Source organism: Mixophyes fleayi, chromosome 3 (genome assembly GCF_038048845.1).
Source record: "Mixophyes fleayi isolate aMixFle1 chromosome 3, aMixFle1.hap1, whole genome shotgun sequence".
NCBI lineage: Eukaryota > Metazoa > Chordata > Amphibia > Anura > Limnodynastidae > Mixophyes > Mixophyes fleayi.
In genome coordinates, this window is record NC_134404.1 from 4,064,663 (window position 1) to 4,079,734 (window position 15,072).

Sequence of the window (15,072 nt, forward strand, 5' to 3'; positions counted from 1 at the left end):
ATAAATAAACCTATTCCCTTCCTGAAAACAGCAATACCTATTTCCCGCAACCACCACTGCCATTAAATAACTCATAGTCACATTTAATTATTAGACCTCATTCTCCCCAAACTCACCCACATATTCAATAGCCCCCAAACCACCCCATCTTAAATTAATAGTCCCCACTATTAAATTGCCTCACCATCACCCTACAATAAAAATAGCGCCCATTAATTAGCCGCCACCTACCTCACACACACTACATTGCAACAAGCCCCCTGTGCCACCACACACACATTACTGTGCCCCTTCATCACAACTACACTGTGCCCCCTTATACTCACACAGCGCCCTCCATGCTGCTTTCCCCCTTTTTTTTTATCTGTGCTTCTCTCCCCTTTTTCTTTTAATCTCAGCTCCTCTCCCCCGTTTTTTTACTCCTCTTCTTTATTGTACTGTCCCTTTCTGTTTCCCCCCTTGCCTCTCCGTTTCTTTCCTTACCTTTTATCATCTTCTTTCTTCTCTTCTCTTCTCTTCTCTTCTCTTCTCTTCTGTCTTCTCTTCTTTCTTCATGCTGCTTTCTTCATGCTGGCTGCGGAGCTCCTCACTGACTGACGGGCGTAACTTGATGACGTCACGCCCGACAGTCAGTGTGAATGGAGCAGAGAACAGAGGAGGGACGCGGCGCAGCGAGCATGTGAGTATGACCCCCAACCCCCCCTTTCCCCCGGGGGAAAATAATATTAAATTATTTATTTTTTTAAAAAAAAGCAAGCTAGGGCAAGCCCAGGCCCGGGTAAAATGTACCCCCCCCCCTCCCGTCTCGGTGGCCCTGGGTACATATGGAGATATATAATGATGGTCCCTGTAAAGGTTTATGCATATCTAAAGATTGTTGTAATAAAATCAAAATCCATTTTTATTTTTCAGATATCAACGCTTAGGAAATGAAGCAATTGCTCTAGCCAAAACATATACATATAGACATCTAATGCACAATATTATACTGTACCAAAATAAGCAAATAGGTGGTGTAAAAAGTCCACTGAAAACACTTAGAGATAGTATATTCAACTCAATAGTAATACATTTCATATATCAGCAAATAGGTATTACAAAAGGTCCACTGCAAACTTTTAGAGACAGCAAATTCAGTGCAATAGTATCCAATCCAACGTATATATGCAAATATGCAAATGTCCAAATGCACATACACTATATGGACAAGATTATTTGGCCACACCTGTTAATTATTGAATTGAGGTGCTTCAATCAGACCCGTTGCCAGAGGTGTATAACATCCAGCACCAGCCATGCAGTCTCCATTTGTAAACATTTGTGATACAACATGGGTCGTTGTGAGGAGCTCAGTGACTTTGAGCGTGGTACTGTGATAGGAGGCCACCTAGAGGAGTGTCTATGTTCCTGTAATGGTTGTAAGATTAATATATACATTTTTCATAAAATAATTTAATGTAATTTAGAGGCAATCATTTTATTTTGTTTTCTTTTACGTAGTTTTCTAATTGTTTTAATAAAAAAGTTTATAAACTATAGGAACGTATGAAAAAGTTTTGGCGTGGTAAAAGTGTGGCGTCGTAAAGTTTATACTTTACATTGCTATTTGTATTATTAATCTCCTAGTACACTCTGAGCTTTTATTTGTTCTTTATGTTTTTGATTGTGGATGGGCAGCTCCACTTTGGGGAAGCAGTGAGTGTAGATAAACTGTTACGAGGCGCTGTCGGGACTGGATTGCTAACATCTCAGGCCGCGTCCTGGCTGTTGCCCTGGCAGCAGGGACGTCACTTCTGCCCCCACATCCCAGCCATTGCCAGGGTGACTGGGATGCTCCTCACTGCCGCTGCGTCTCTGAGATTAACATCAGCTGGGGGCGCACGGCAAGTTCCGTTTTACTGTTAATTATATCTCCTTAGAGTCTGTTCCATTCGGCCCTCTCTGATTGGTCCATTCTTGTATTTAAGCCTCCCTGATGGTAATAACGTTGTGCCACACATTAGCTGACCCAGTCCAGTACCCTGTGGGAACTCCACTCGAATTCTGATTCATTCCTGTTGTGACCTCTGGCTTGTTCTGGACCCTGCTTGTATTCTGATTGCCCCTGACCTTTGGCTTTATCTTTTGGATTCTCCCTACCTGCTACCTGCCCTGACCATTTGGCCTGCCCCAGACTAGCCTGCTTGCTACTGACCCACGACCCTTGGTCTGATCCTGCTTTATCCTGGTATTTGGCTGCTTTATTCTGGTTACTGTCTCCTACCACTGCTCTCCAGTACCGCACATAAACTGTTACTATGCTAGAGTTAAGAGCTGGGGGCATCTGAGTACCTGAGAGCGTGTATCGCTCTATAGGAAAGGCAGTTGCTAAAGGCAAAGACTTCTTACCATCTGTTCGAAAAGTCTAAGTCAGTAGCCGTTAGCTGTTATTGGTTATACCTTTGAATGTTATTAAAGGTATCAGATGTGGATGTGAAGCCACAAACGCTTGTAACTTAAACAGGTTGTTGTTTATTGAACTTGACATCAGATGATATATGCAGGTACTCACAGTTGTTTGTAGTACAGCAGCATCAGCAGTAGCAGCAGGTAATACAGTTGTATGCAGTATTTACTCCTATACACATAAGCAGATGCAGCAGTCTATAATGTGGGCAGACAGACTCTCTTATTATGGTTAGGAGAGCCTCAGGTCACTGTATTTGGCACTTTAAGGGTTTTATAATATACTTAGGTGTGCAGCAGCTATGCCGTCTCCGTCCATTCACTGCAGGGTCTCTGATGGAAGGGTCATCGCGAAACCGAACATCCGGTTTCTTACACTAGTGCATGTGCAGTAGCAAATATCGGACGCTAAGCGTCGTGCCCCACTTACTCCACTAGACCACCGGGGATTAAGAGATAATTAGGAGACAGAGTGTAGCGCTCCTGTATTCTAACAGCTGTAACATAAACTTAAATAAAATGAAGTAAAACATAATCTAAGGATACACTGCGGTGGTTTTTGTGCACCTGTAATCTTTTTTCTATTACTGAACCTGTAGAACTTGTATTTCTGTTACCAGGAATTATTTATGAGCTGTCAGTACCTGGATCACTGGATTTTCTATACAGAAGTGGAAGTTGCTCAATCGATTTATGGGCTCATAGCAGGTGCTTGGAAAGGGTGGGGTTATCCAACAAGGAACAAATATAGAGAAAATCCAACAGCAGACTGCTATACCCAGCAAAGGAGCTGCTATTTCTACTTGTAAATAAAAATACAGAAATCTCAGTTGCACAGATTTGCACATGTATGTAAAGCCACCCGCCACTTCATGGAGCTTCTGCTGATAGAGTGGTCCTAACGCTAAACAGTGAGAGTCCCTATATTTAGCTCATACATATGTGTGTTTTTAGATTGATCGGTGGATTATTTGTAAACTCTGCATGAATTGTGTGGAGTAAAAGTTTCTTAGCCCCTGGTCTGATCAGTGCATATATCCTAAAGGTCAGTACAACAGTATAGGCTGTATTGGGTTAAGAATAAAATAAAACTTACTATTTTAATTACTTGGGTGTTACTGCTGTGAGATACAATCTTGTTGAGAAATATGTTGCACAATAATAACAAGTTTCAGCTCAGCCCTTTTCCTTATAGACCTTGGTATAAATGACGTTGTCAGATCTGGAATTGAGATTCACACCAGACATCAGACATGAGACCAGCTGCTTTCTTGCTTCTCCTGGGGCTGGTCCTGCTATCAGCAGTGACTGCAGGTAGGTGACCCAGCTGAGCTCTTACCATTATTGCTGCTGTTTTATCATTATTACCCCAGGTTATTATTTTAGATGAGCTCTTTGGATTCACCAGTTGTTAATTTTGTGTCTGTCAATTAAATAATTATTCTCATTAAGAGATCAGCAAATTGAGTTTCCAAAAATCAGAGTATTATTACGAGAGAAGACAATGTTCCTCCAAGTAACATGGATGGACCAGTAAAACTTTGTCATATGAGAAAACTTATTTCTTGTTTTCAGTCATTTACATTGTTTATGATTTATTATTATAATTATTATTATTATTATTATTATTATTATTAATATGCATCATTATAAAGATTTCCATACGTCATAGATTCTATTTAATATGTCCCTCTTTATTACAGTAATATATTATATTTTATTAAGATTATATTATTTGACTAATTTATTACACTGTCTATAACAATTAATTTCCATATTCCGGCCATGTTTTATGATCGGTCTCTATAAATGTTGTGTGTCTATATTGGTATATATACAGGGGGCTGATGCTGGACGGAGGTTGGACATAATTTAACCTATAAAAGGGCCATACATACAATGTGTAGTTACATCCATATACTGAGGTACAGACATCACACGGTGCATCCAGCTCTGTACTAGGGACAAATGTTCCACATTCAGACTTACGTAAGATACACTTATGCCCATGTTTTAAAACATCTGTTTTGATAAAGAAATACACATTTGCTAATAGATGTGAATAAAATCCTTCTCTTGAATGCACAAAAAAAAATGACTTGCAAAATTATAATATATACACAAGTGATGCAGAATACACATCTATCAGCTTTAGTGGTAAATCTACAAGAAGTCAGTCAGAAGCAGCTATCTAGTTCTGGTGAACGTTATCATCAGCGAGTATTTACAACATACTGTATGATTTGCTGGTGTCTGAGAATGTCCCTTCCCTCCCCCAACCTGCCATCCAGTCACAGGAGGTTGTAAGTGTCAGATCATGGCAGCAGGTATGTGCTCCTCTGGGTATGTACAGAACTAATTTGTATAATTTACGCTACACAAACAGGTTACATCCATCTCTGTATTAGCACCAAAGGATTCACCTTCATGGAACAATAAAATGTGGCTTGTTTTAGGGTTTTTGATGACAGTATTTTGTTAAGTGTTTTTTTATTGGATTGTAATTCTACTTTCTAGCACATCATTATTGAGACACTACTAGCTAATATTGGAATGGATATTTTATTATTTTATTATGTATTAGGGGAAATCTTTCTCATTTGTGGTAATAACATGAGTTCACACTGATTTTATTGTTTTCATATATGTAGTAAATTTTATTCCCAGATGTTATTGTGGATTTTCATTTAGACGATTATGGTGATTTTATGGTGAAACAGTATTTATTTTGTTGCAGTATAAACTATTAGGACAATGAGGTAATATATATATATATATATATATTGCACTAGAATGAGATTTAAAAGAAACACAGTGACAGACACCGGTACTTCCTCCTTCACCCTCATAGACCAATTGCTGACACAATACAGAAGATCATCCGATCAAGAATCCATTGTGGCATTATGGGCTTTGCCTCCCTGTTGGAGACTTATAGATTGTTTGGGATTTCAAGAAACCAACTATTACTGACCACTCCAACAGGTGCCGTTTGGCCAAACCAGACAATTACCATCTGTGTTAATTATGTACCAACGTGGTACCTCGTTACCAGATAATAATTGCTGCCTCCACCAAAGGCTCCTTCACAGGCATGTTGTACCTCTGGCTGGATCCCACTGACTGTGCTGGATACATGTGAACACTTACTTGGGATGAGGACTACTAGGTAGTGGGCAGAGCATTGACTTAGTGCATTGGGTTCAACAAAGGACAGCAAGGAATGAAAGCGAGTGTTAGGGTCTGATTCATTAAGGATCTTAACTTAACAAAACTTCTTATTTCAGTCTCCTGGACAAAACCATCTGACAATGCAGAGGGTAAAAAATAGTATTCTGTTTTGCACATAAGTTAAATACTGACTGTTTTTTCATGTAGCACACAAATATCAACTTTAAATTTCAGTGCAAAAATAAGCTAAAAAGTATTTGTGTGTTACATGAAAAAACAGTCAGTATTTAACTTATGTGCAAAGAGATTACTAATTTGCACCGCTTGCATTGTAAGATGGTTTTGTCCAGAAGACTGAAATAAGAAGTTTCTTAAGTTAAGATCCTTAATGATTCAGGCCCTTAGTCCTTATCTGAAGGACACAGGAATACAGCAGGTATAGGGGTCTCACAGGACACCCAGGAGATGGATGACCGTGTTAGTCCTTATCTGTAGGACACAGGAATACAGCGGGTATAGGGGTCTCACAGGACAGCCAGGGGATGGATGAGAGTGTTAGTACTTATCTGTAGAATACAGGAATACAGCAGGTATAGGGGTCTTGCAGGACAGCCGGGGGATGGATGAGAGTGTTAGTCCTTATCTGTAGGACACAGGAATACAGCAGGTATAGGGGTCTCACAGTACAGCCAGGGGATGGATGAGAGTGTTAGTACTTATCTGTAGAATACAGGAATACAGCAGGTATAGGGGTCTCACAGGACAGCCGGGGGATGGATGAGAGTGTTAGTCCTTATCTGTAGGACACAGGAATACAGCAGGTATAGGGGTCTCACAGGACAGCCGGGAGATGGATGACAGTGTTAGTCCTTATCTGTAGGACACAGGAATACAGCAGGTATAGGGGTCTCACAGGACAGCCGGGAGATGGATGACAGTGTTAGTCCTTATCTGTAGGACACAGGAATACAGCAGGTATAGGGGTCTCACAGGACAGATGGGGGATGGATGAGAGTGTTAGTCCTTATCTGTAGGACACAGGAATACAGCAGGTATAGGGGTCTCACAGGACAGCCGGGGGATGGATGACAGTGTTAGTCCTTATCTGTAGGACACAGGCATACAGCAGGTATAGGGGTCTCACAGGACAGCCGGGGGATGGATGACAGTGATAGTCCTTATCTGTAGGACACCAGAATACAGCAGGTATAGGGGTCTCACAGGACAGCCGGGGGATGGATGACAGTGTTAGTCCTTATCTGTAGGACACAGGAATACAGCAGGTATAGGGGTCTCACAGGACGTCTGGGGGATGGATGAGAGTGTTAGTTTTTATCTGTAGGACACAGGAATAAAGCAGGTATAGGGGTCTCGCAGGACAGCCGGGGGATGGATGAGAGTGTTAGTACTTATCTGTAGAATACAGGAACACAGCAGGTATAGGGGTCTCACAGGACAGCCGGGGGATGGATGAGAGTGTTAGTCCTTATCTGTAGGACACAGGAATACAGCAGGTATAGGGGTCTCACAGTACAGCCGGGGGATGGATGAGAGTGTTAGTACTTATCTGTAGAATACAGGAATACAGCAGGTATAGGGGTCTCACAGGACAGCCGGGGGATGGATGAGAGTGTTAGTCCTTATCTGTAGGACACAGGAATACAGCAGGTATAGGGGTCTCACAGGACAGCCGGGAGATGGATGACAGTGTTAGTCCTTATCTGTAGGACACAGGAATACAGCAGGTATAGGGGTCTCACAGGACAGATGGGGGATGGATGAGAGTGTTAGTCCTTATCTGTAGGACACAGGAATACAGCAGGTATAGGGGTCTCACAGGACAGCCGGGGGATGGATGACAGTGTTAGTCCTTATCTGTAGGACACAGGAATACAGCAGGTATAGGGGTCTCACAGGACAGCCGGGGGATGGATGACAGTGATAGTCCTTATCTGTAGGACACCAGAATACAGCAGGTATAGGGGTCTCACAGGACAGCCGGGGGATGGATGACAGTGTTAGTCCTTATCTGTAGGACACAGGAATACAGCAGGTATAGGGGTCTCACAGGACGTCTGGGGGATGGATGAGAGTGTTAGTCCTTATCTGTAGGACACAGGAATAAAGCAGGTATAGGGGTCTCGCAGGACAGCCGGGGGATGGATGAGAGTGTTAGCACTTATCTGTAGAATACAGGAACACAGCAGGTATAGGGGTCTCACAGGACAGCTGGGGAATGGATGACAGTGTTGGTCCTTATTTGTACCACACAGGAATACAGCAGGTATAGGGGTCTCACAGGACAGCCGGGGGATGGATGAGAGTGTTGGTCCTTATCTGTAGGACACAGGAATACAGCAGGTATAGGGGTCTCACAGGACAGCCGGGGGATGGATGACAGTGTTGGTCCTTATCTGTAGGACACAGGAATACAGCAGGTATAGGGGTCTCACAGGAGCAGAGCAGGTTAGTTTATAGCAGTGAAGTTTATTGATCAAAGATAACCCTAAAAAATGAGTGATTACACACAATAACACTTGTAAGAAGTATTATAATTTACATGAGGATTTGGTCCCCTATTATACTTCTTTGCACATATTTATGCCTGCAGGGAATAATCTAGCCCCCTGTCCCAAATGATTATTTAATCTATCAATAGGATCAGATGAGCTTATGATCCTACTTTTTATATTACACTCAGTTGCTGGGTGAAATGGTGTCTTCTCCACTTTTTTTTTTTTAAACAATATTTTTTTATTAGAAGCACTCTATTCGTGTAATAATTATGACATTAATCACATGTTTTACAGTGTTGTAATGGAAATAAATATATTAGATTAAACATTGGAAGCTGTAAAAAAAAAAGGTATTACATAACACCTTTTTCGGACACTGATATTTAATGATACAATGAATCAGATATTCACTAAGACCAATAAACTGCTTAACATGAGTATTGATGTGTTCATAAAACACATAGCAATTCTCAACGTATTCATTATTACCTCTACATCTCCCGCGGCTGGAGGCAAACAACAGGCTCCGACACATATTCATGACTCTCTGAATAAAATAACTATTATAAGACAATAGGCGGATCCCCTCCAAGCTCCCTTATAATATACCAGGAAGTGAACTTAAGACAATCATGAATCTGTTTTTTAGTGGTTAATGGTAGTGTATCAATATAACTTTCCAATGTTGAAAAAAAACTTCCTGCCTTTACCTCCTTCTTCAGTGACACTTCCACCCATTCTAAAAAGAAAGAACATATTTTCTCTAAAAATTTTTATAGGGGGAGAGTCCCGGTGTGTCCAGGTTTGCAGTACAATTTTACGTGCTATTGCAATGATGGCTAATAACAATTTTCTAGTACCTGTAGTAATTTTCTGAATTTTGGGAATAATACCGAATAATGCCCACCTTGGGGTGAATGGGATATAATTAACCAAATCTCTCAAAGCTAAAATTTGGACTTGTAGCCAGAATCTCCTGACCAGAGGGCAATGCCATAAGCAATGATATAGATCTGCACCATCCATACCACATCTATCACATCGGGATTGGGTAGTAAGTCCCATATGTTGTCTCCTTTGAGGAGAGAAGTACGAACCATGGAAAATATTTAGAAACATTTCTATATAAATGCTGGATGGGAGAAGTTTGCAAGATAGTTACAAAGCCCGTAATAATTCTTTGACTGAAAGAGAGGGGAAAACAGACAACCACCTACCCAGTCCCACAGTGGATGAAGAAAGATCTATAGGAGTGCGTAAATGGTTATTATGTACAGAAATAGCTTTCGTTTTAACATTTGGGGAACTCAAAGGTCTATCCACCAGATTATCCTAGTCTAGTTCAGAAAATGTCCTAAACACAAACTTATATAGCATTGAGCCTGCAAGAACGCCAACGGAAAACCTTCAACATCAGGAAATTTGGACACCGCTTCAGTAAATGTTAAAGGACGTCTGTCTATCTTATGTTTCAGACAGTCAATTGTTCAGATTCCCCCCACCTTCCTTATAGAGAAGGGATAGGCCGCAGCACCATCCTGAAAATCAGGATTCCTCAGGAATGGTAAATGAACCGATTTGTACCCATTCAGCCTTCTCCACTTTTTATCAACTAAGTCTGGGCTGAGAGTTTTAGTCTCTAATTCTTCTTCCAAAACTAAGGTTCAGGACATTGTCCCTGATGCCTACTGCCACATCTATGTCAAAGTCAGTATCAGGGGTTGGGAACGAGACTCTAGGGCTGCAATCCATTACAGATGCATACAGAGCTCTGGTTCTGTGCTCCACAGAATTCCGTCTTTAGAACCCTTCTGGCACTTCCAGAAGGAGCTGTTGTAGCTCCATCCAAGTACTGATGTTATATAGAAACTCATCTCCTATCAGGAACAGACCTGTTATCCTCAGAGAATGATTACTGAATTAATTTAGAAGTTGACGTCCCATCAGAAGATATTATTTATCCTAAAATGTCACAAAGAAGGAAATACAATTGTGTCTCTACTGTATGGCAAACAGCTGCACATTTCCACTGCTTCCTCCATATTTGCCTTATTTCAGTCGCTTTACCTGACAGTCCACCGAGGAGCGGGAGTTGAGGAATAGCTAGAGTGTGTCCACATGGTAATAAGATTAGTCATTACCACACCGCATGTGCACCACTCTTTCCGATCTTCCATGTGTTAAAACCTTCTGCCACCAGAGAAGTGACAGAAGTCAGCTCTACTCCACTTTTGAGTACAGCTGTGTTGTATGTAATAGCTAAATATTAAACATGGTGTCGCTCTGCTCCAAAAATGTTACATTGTGTTGTCATACATGTGTTTCAGAGCCTCAAAGTCGCTGCTTAAAGGAACGTCAGCTTGCACAGAATAAACCCCTAATAGGATCTTATGTACCTCGGTGTGATAAAAATGGCAACTACAGTCCACAGCAGTGTCATGGCAGCACTGGTATGTGTTGGTGCGTTAACATAAACGGTAAAGAGATTGCTGGTACGAGAACCAAACCAGGCCAATCACCCCCAAAATGTGGAGGTACAGGTAAAACTCTGTCATATAATATATAATTGTATCATCCCACAATGCACTGTGTGCTGAAGATGTAACATTATTAATATTATTATTATTATTATTTTTATTATTTTTTTTAAAGTAAATTAGTGTTAAATCATGGCTATCATTTATATTACACCATGATTACTGTGGCCCTTATGACATATAGATGATCATCACAGATCAGCAGCAGAGACCTGTACATCTCCTGTTCCCTCAGATTCTAAACACTATCACCATAAAGAAGCTCACCTCCAATCATGATCAGGCACTGGTACATCTATCTGATAGATTAGAGTGTCAGCTCTGCAGGGCACAAGAAGTCATCAGAAATAGGCATCAAGCAGGATTTATATGAAGAGTGGTGTTTATAGATGAAATGTAGATATTAAAGAGCTGGTAACATCACAGTGAGGTAGTGATGATAGACCCAGGTGGAACATAAGACTGTGCACCCTTTACTTGGGGCTCAACTGACTTTATTATGCAATGTTCATACATAGATTGTCAGGGGCACTCCAGTCATATGCCCCTTTAACCAATCAAATATCTGCCCTGTGCACCAGCCTGGACTTTGTTCCCATTGGTGATGTGGGGCTCATCCCCCTTTCTACCCTGGTGCCACTAAGTTGGAGGCAGCCTGATCCCCACTGGTCCATGGGGTTATGATGAAATATTTATTTTATGTAAATACATTTTTTTTTTTTTAATCAAACACATTTTCATTCCATCCTTATATTAGGCGCACAGCACCGGGAGTAATCCCATTTAGTGCCCCAGCGCCAGACATTAGCCCCTGCAGCAAACCAGCACCACACGGTAAATGTCTGGGAAATGGGGGAACCAGTTACTCACGTGTAAGATCTCTGCTCTGATCTACAACCTTAGCACCTTCCTTATCATATAGTCTGAAAATGTTCTCTATCTACACAGCAATAAGATAACATACTGGGCAGATGTAGTCTAGTACTAACCCTTCTGATATATTATTCATCTCAGTAATACAATGTGTTTATAATATCATTGTATAATAAGGGGTTGCTTGCTCTTTTACTTCCAAAATATATCTACCAAAATATAAATAATCAGAATTATTATAATAAATATGTTTTAGCCATAGACAATTGTTCAGTGCTAAAAAGATTCTTCTTCCCTGTTCATAACTAAAATTAATTTTATTGAGTCAGGCCCCATATTTGTACTGGCTGTAATCTATCAACAAGACGAGTTTTCTGACATAATAATATATCACTGTATCCTTCTCCTATTTTGTGTCCTGAGCAGTAATCTAGCTGGAGACTACATATACAGTACCTTATACCATCCTACAATCCCAATCATATGCTGGTCCCTTTACTCCCCCCAGACTGCATTTACACAATGACATGAAAGCGACACAGATTCCAACTGGTATCAGCACAGACTGCATAATATAAAGACATAATTAAATCCCCGTACTATGTGTATATATATAAATCTAGAAGTGTAGAAATTGGTCTGTTAATATAACAATATTTATTGTACTGTAGAATAAAAGCAAAAAAAACATTGTCATGCCAAACACTGCATTAAATGAAACACTGTATTTGGCAAATTTGGACAGCCGGTATATGGATGACAGTGTTAGTCCTTATCTGTAGGACACAGGAATACAGCAGGTATAGGGGTCTCACAGGACGGCTGGGAGATGGATGACAGTGTTAGTCCTTATCTGTAGGACACAGGAATACAGCAGGTATAGGGGTCTCACAGGACAGCCGGGGGATGGATGAGAGTGCTAGTCCTTATCTGTAGGACACAGGAATACAGCAGGTATAGGGGTCTCACAGGACGGCTGGGAGATGGATGAGAGTGTTAGTCCTTATCTGTAGGACACCGGAATACAGCAGGTATAGGGGTCTCACAGGATGGCCGGGGGATGGATGAGAGTGTTGGTCCTTATCTGTAGGACACAGGAATACAGCAGGTATAGGGGTCTCACAGGATGGCTGGGAGATGGATGAGAGTGTTGGTCCTTATCTGTAGGACACAGGAATACAGCAGGTATAGGGGTCTCACAGGATGGCTGGGAGATGGATGAGAGTGTTGGTCCTTATCTGTAGGACACAGGAATACAGCAGGTATAGGGGTCTCACAGGATGGCTGGGAGATGGATGAGAGTGTTGGTCCTTATCTGTAGGACACAGGAATACAGCAGGTATAGGGGTCTCACAGGATGGCTGGGAGATGGATGAGAGTGTTGGTCCTTATCTGTAGGACACAGGAATACAGCAGGTATAGGGGTCTCACAGGACGGCCGGGGGATGGATAAGAGTGTTGGTCCTTATCTGTAGGACACAGAAATACAGCAGGTATAGGGGTCTCACAGGAGGGCTGGGAGATGGATGAGAGTGTTAGTCCTTATCTGTAGGACACCGGAATACAGCAGGTATAGGGGTCTTACAGGACAGATGGGGGATGGTTGAGAGTTTTAGTCTTTATCTGTAGGAAACAGGAATACAGCAGGTATAGGGGTCTCACAGGACAGATGGGGGATGGTTGAGAGTTTTAGTCTTTATCTGTAGGACACAGGAATACAGCAGGTATAGAGGTTTCACAGGAGCAGAGCAGGTTAGTTTATAGCAGTGAAGTTTATTGATCAAAGATAACCCTAAAAAATGAGTGATTACACACAATAACACTTGTAAGAAGTATTATAATTTACATGGGGATTTGGTCCCCTATTATACTTCTTTGCACATCCTTATGCCTGCAGGGAATAATCTAGCCCCCTGTCCCAAATGATTATTTAATCTATCAATAGGATCAGATGAGCTTATGATCCTACTTTTTGTATTACACTCAGTTGCTGGGTGAAATGGTCTCTTCTCCACTTTTTTTTTTTTAAACAATATTTTTTTATTAGAAGCATTCTATTCGTGTAATAATTATGACATCAATCACATGTTTTACAGTGTTGTAATGGAAATAAATATATTAGATTAAACATTGGAAGCTGTAAAAAAAAAAGGTATTACATAATTGTAACGGATTTACTGGATTCACTACTAATCTTGATTAACGCTGGCTCACCTGAGGTGCGGAGTCTAACGATCTCCCTGGTATTTACCAAGAAACACCGCAAGGCGGGCTGGCTTTGCTGCCAGGAGTCGCAGGTCGCGGTCCTTAGGTTTGCCCCAAGATGTAGTACAGCGGAGTAGGAACAAGATGAGAGTAGTCGGACAGGCCGGGTCGTTACACAGGCAGGCAATGAAGACAGAATCAGGAAGCAGTCTCGGAGTCAAACAAACCGGATCGGTACACGGGTCACCAGAACAGGAGGGTGGTCAGCTGGCCGGGTCGGTACACAGGAAGGCAGATAACGTATAGAGAAAGGAGCGTGAGGCAATCCGGGTCAGGGGCACAGGCAATCTGGGAGGTCCGCAAGAAGGTTCGGTACACAGAGGATAAAGCACACAGGAAGCAAGAACGAGGAGGACACAGGAATCAGGAGCCAGGATCAGGTAAGTTGTTCTGACACTCACCAAGTGTCAGAGCTATGTTTTTATAGTGTGTACCATTTAAATCCCCCGCCCTGGGGTAGCGATCATGTGACCGCCGAACCCGGAAGTGCGGCTTCCGGGTCCGACGGAGCGGCGGGGGAACGAGGAGAGGTGAGTATTCGTGACAATAACACCTTTTTTCGGACACTGATATTTAATGATACAATGAATCAGATATTCACTAAGACCAATAAACTGCTTAACATGAGTATTGATGTGTTCATAAAACACATAGCAATTCTCAACGTATTCATTATTACCTCTACATCTCCCGCGGCTGGAGGCAAACAACAGGCTCCGACACATATTCATGACTCTCTGAATAAAATAACTATTATAAGACAATAGGCGGATCCCCTCCAAGCTCCCTTATAATATACCAGGAAGTGAACTTAAGACAATCATGATCTGTTTTTTAGTGGTTAATGGTAGTGTATCAATATAACTTTCCAATGTTAAAAAAAAAATTCTTCCTGCCTTTACCTCCTTCTTCAGTAACACTTCCACCCATTCTAAAAAGAAAGAAAAGCTTTTTTCTAAAAAAAATTATAGGGGGAGAGTCCCGGTGTGTCCAGGTTTGCAGTACAATTTTACGTGCTATTGCAATGATGGCTAATAACAATTTTCTAGTACCCGTAGTAATTTTCTGTATTTTGGGAATAATACCGAATAATGCCCACTTTGGGGTGAATGGGATATAATTAACCAAATCTCTCAAAGCTAAAATTCGGACTTGTAGCCAGAATCTCCTGACCAGAGGGCAATGCCATAAGCAATGATATAGATCTGCACCATCCATACCACATCTATCACATCGGGATTGGGTAGTAAGTCCCATATGTTGTC

General features: G+C 41.5%; 1 protein-coding gene and 1 long non-coding RNA gene across 4 annotated transcripts in view; both read left to right on the top strand.

Moving 5' to 3' along the window:
• LOC142142578 (uncharacterized) overlaps positions 1–10,556 on the top strand; it is a 76,370-nt gene extending 65,814 nt beyond the window's left edge. Inside the window, exons 1-3 of one of the 3 annotated variants that reach the window (XR_012689221.1) lie at positions 3,342–3,356; positions 3,641–3,759; positions 10,460–10,556. This is a non-coding gene — a long non-coding RNA (uncharacterized LOC142142578). Of the gene's footprint in view, positions 1–3,341; positions 3,357–3,547; positions 3,760–10,459 lie in introns of those variants that run through there. The other 2 variants (XR_012689222.1, XR_012689220.1) reach the window with 2 other exon arrangements.
• The window catches only part of LOC142143311 (uncharacterized), a 1,060,202-nt gene that overhangs the window by 783,620 nt on the left and 261,510 nt on the right, over positions 1–15,072 (top strand). The window lies entirely within an intron of this gene.